We start from the raw sequence: 4,868 nt of genomic DNA on the forward strand, positions 1-4,868 counted from the left end.
ATCTATATCAAACATGATCAAGGAAATAGATAGTTTTAGAAGAGTTAATCACGATGATGAATCCACCAACTACAAGTGAAAATTGAGGTGGCATCTCAGTCACTACTCCACCAATCAGAGGAGGTCTTGCATCAACATATCCAAATTCAATGAATTGGGCTCATCCATGGGGGCACAAACTCCAATATACCTACCCCACTACCTATTGGTCAACTATTCCAAAGAGGACATGTGTCCAAATACTCCAATTATTTCATTGGCTAAGAAGAGTTTGTTGTAACAAACCCTAATTAGTGTTTTATTGTAAAATATCAACCATTGATTTCAAATCGATCTAAGACTTTGAATTGTAATGATCTCTCTATATAAAGCTCAAGCTCTTCATTTGTAAAAGGTTAATAGTTTAAAAATAGCTAATACAAAAACAATGAATAGTTGATAGGTGTTAGATAACAAGCAGTTAGATTAGAATAGGAGAAGGAGGAATTGTTGTTAAGACTTGTAAATGAGATACTCTTTTCATTGAAGTTATGGTGAAATGTGTTATTTCAACAAGTCCCATGGTTTCTACTACTTATTTTCTTTCATGTTATTGGATTGAATGGAGGAATTTGTTGAATGCATTTGCATGGAATCTGTTTAGTCCATACCACTAGCCTCTTGTTGATTGTAAGTGTGCCTTGCATGGTCAACTGGAGTTATATGAGCTTAACTTCAAATTGTTATACATCCATTGTTTATGCATTAACTTTAATGGTAATCAATGTTTGATGATAATTATTTGAACATCTCCAAATTTCACCTTAGAATATTGCACTGAGCTTGTATCAAATCGTTCAGTTTGATGGTGAGACCTTGCCTAGTAGGATTCCATCAAACTATTCATTCTTTTCTCACATTCTTAGTCTTAAGATAAAATTCCTCAACGCTTTCTCTTTTGTCCTTTTTTTCAACTCAAGTCGGTTTAGGATAAAAAGAATCACAATATTGCTACAACATATGATCAAGTTCAAGCAATTCAAGCATTCAACAATTCAACGTAACTCCCCTTGTGATGCAGGACCATATTGGAGTTTGTGCCCCCATGGATGACCCCAATTCAGAGAATTGGGCTCATCCATGGGGGCACAAACTCCAATATACCTACCCCAAAGCTAAATCTGTCTTTATAGTAGAAAAAGGACCACATTTGTCATTGATGTCAACACCTTTAACACTTATCAACTCTGGCACTTTGGAGGATTGGCAATGTTCACTAGCAAGCAATTGGCTTATGCAGAGTCACCGATATCTGGTTCATCAGCATGATATATTGTTCACCGACACTTGGAATGACATGGAAAACACTTGGTTATGTTGAAGACATCATTTGGACGCTTTGTCTTGGAGATTTGTTCATTGGATTATTCGTACTTGCATATTTGCTGTTACCGACAAATAGGTCCAAAATAAGCACCGACATGCTTATCTATTCCAGATCAGCATGACACGCTTTGGAGATGATTTTGTTGTTATTGTAAATGCATTAAGTCGACATGTTGAATTGGATATTGCATCGATTATTGATTTACTTGTAATTGTTTTATTGTAAAATCTTTTAGAGCTGACCTACTAAAATTGGTCTTAGGCTATGGTATTGTAGCGTCCTAAAATTGCGACACTTGCAATTTCGACCGCATTTGGGTCTTCATGATGGCGACGCAACACTGAACCTGAATGGAGACCCCGAAACTTGTTCATGACATCAAAAACTGCATTTTTCCAGCACCCTGCCTGATCCTCCTTGCACCCTGCTGTCCCGGGAGGAGGGACCAGAGCGCCCAGCGCCCCTGGTCCTTCAGGACTAGGGTGCCCAGCGCCTTGGTCCCCCAGGACCATGGCGCCCAGCACCCTGGTCCCTAGCCCTATTTTGGGCCCGGTCTCCTATGGGACTTCAGGTCTTTTTGTTTGCAAATTGGAAAATAACATTTCCTGGTCGGCCTAAGGTCGGGAAAATCAGTCTATCAACCCTAATTGGCAAGTGTATAAACTACATTTCCTCTCCCATTTTGAGGAGGAAGGACAGATGTGTACAAGGCGTGGAAACGATACTCAAACATTCAAGCATTCAAGCATTCAAACATTCCTTCAAACAATTGATCATTCTAAGTCTCCATTCAAGGCTAGGTGTTGCATTCAAGACAAGGATTCAACCATTGAAGAGGAGATCACATGCTACAACATACAACATACAACAAACAACAACATCTATACCTTTGCATATAAGGATACAAACATCCTTACAACAAGGTATTAGTACTTGTTTTACATTATAGTCATTTACATTTACAGCATTGCTCATTTATTGGTTAATTCCAAAACCGGGGTTTGACCTAAGGGCAAACCCCTAATCCCTAACCCCCCAATCGTCTTCGCTTTTCTGTGTGTAGGTTGTAGGTACGCGGCTGAAATTGAAGATCTGGAATCCTGGTGCAGAGATGAACAGATCCCCCTTCGTTTCGCGGATTTTTCGGAGGACCGTGTGCACGCCAGGCACCATCGTCCTGTCAAATTTTGCTCAAATTTGCAGGACAACGCCGTCTTGACATTTTACTGCTAATTCCAGGTCCGCAGCTTCATATCATATCCCTATCTCTGTTTATAAGCGAATATTTCCCACTTTACATGCATTCCTAGTTCAATCTTTCTATCTACATTTCTTTACAAAAGAGGGTATCCTTGCTATCACAACCCTTGAAACTCATATAAAATCCAATCTTGCATTGCGTGGGATTGGATCTTGTGGGTTTCAACCCCTCTTTTGAATGTAAAGTCTCTCCTAAGTGAAAACCATCAACCCTAGTGAATCTCCCTTCTCTCTCCTTGGAGTTGGGGAGGAGAGAACAACTAGGGTTCGATTTTTCCGCTTTACATTTTGGTGAACCCGACGTGAACATCCTTTTTGATTATTCATAGTTAGATCTGAAAATTGGATTCCTTGATTACATTTCCATGTTTGATCTTTTGTAAAATTTTAGAGGTTAATTGCATAAAAACCCTAAATTTTCCTTTTAAGTAATTAAACTTGTGAAATGTTTAATTGTTAATGCTTGTTTCAGATCTGCCCCTCTATTACAAATTGTCAATTCATATTTGTGCTTTAATTCTGAAAATTAAGTGGTTAAGTGTCAAAACCCTAATTTTTGAAACCCTCTTGATTCAACCTTTGTCCGACAATTTCACTGATCAAAACATCTCCAAATCGGCTGTAACTTTGGATTCCGCAACAAAATCACAATATCTTTCATCCGTGAAAATTTGGAAAAAAATTGCGAGGACCGTGTGCACCCCGAGCGCCATCGTCCCCGACATTTTTTCCGAAATTTCGGGAGCTAGATCTTACTGTATTTTTCTACTGTATTTTTCTGCTAAAATCTAGAATTTTGGCTGATTTTATCAATTTTAACACCTTCAAAATTATAGTCAAAGTTGGTCTAGCGATTGCTTGGATTGAGGCTTCTAATCATTCAAAAATTGTTGAAATTGAAATTTGTGTCAAAATTGTGTTTCTTACAGTCCTAAATCTGAAAAGTGTGTTATCATTCGTTCGAAATTTCAGTGATTTATTCAAATTTTTGCAATTTGTGACTTTTGAAATTAAGTGCTTAATTACAACAACTTTGATTTCCGCTTTCAAAATTGAATTTTGCGTGAAATTGAGTCAACTTTCAAATTTCAAAACTTGCATTGCTTTTCGTATTCCCTCTAAAATCATAAAATTCAAAATTTCAGTTTCCCTCTCTTTTTCAAAATTCAAATTTTGCATTTTTCGACAATCTTGGTAGGGTTCAATTTTGAGATTGCAACTTTAATTTGGCCTATCTACAGATCGTAAAATCACTCAATTTTTTCAAGTTAGCTGTAAAATCATCATAACTTTCATCCCTGCAAATTTCGAAAAAAGTTGCGAGGACCGTGTGCACCCCGAGCGCCACGGTCCCGGACATTTTTTCCGAAATTTCGGGAGATTGTCCTGATTGTATTTAACATCTTAAATCTAGAAGATTGGCTGGTTTTACTGAAATTTTCTACCTCTAAAATTCAAAATCTTCTCTCTCTCTTTAGTGCATGAGTTTTACAACAATAAGCCCTACTTACACTATTCCCGTTAGACGAAGCCTTAGAATTAAGTCCTTCCAAGGTTTAATTACTGAGGAGATGGAACCTAATTTGAATGGTCTTTTTAACGAGGACATGGGTAATTCCTCTAATCCTCTTAATGATGAAGAAGCTCTCCATGAGGTTTTTGAAGAACAACTTTCAAAATTGGATAACCAATTTGACAATTTTCGACAGTGGATGTCTCAAGAATACCCTGATAGTCAAGCTCTTCCTTTAATTGAGGGTCTAAAACGTATGCTTCAAAGTGATAAGAATGGAATTGATATTTTGCGTGGTATTGCACACATTGTGGATTCAAATGTGATGCCTATGAAAAGTTGTGCCGAAACCTTAGGTTATACACAACCTCCTATTCAAGTCAATCATTCTATTCCTTTGACAACTCCTATTGCTAGTATACCTACTTTTACATCAAATATAATGACTACTTCAATACAAGACATTCCTCCTATGATCACTAATCATGGGGGAAATCTTTCTTCTTCAATCAACCCTCTTCCTTCATTCAATCCGACTTCTTCATTCATTCCTTCAATAAGTGTTCCTATTATATCACCACAAATGAACATGACGCAAGGGGGCAATTCATTTAACCCTTCCATTCCTCCTTGTAGTGTTCCTCCTGTCCAATCATCTCCTATGACTAACTATCATAGTGTCCCACCACCTTACTCTCTACCTTCTTTCAATAACATAACACCTCCATC

Source organism: Cryptomeria japonica, chromosome 2 (assembly GCF_030272615.1).
Source record: "Cryptomeria japonica chromosome 2, Sugi_1.0, whole genome shotgun sequence".
Classification (NCBI taxonomy): domain Eukaryota; kingdom Viridiplantae; phylum Streptophyta; class Pinopsida; order Cupressales; family Cupressaceae; genus Cryptomeria; species Cryptomeria japonica.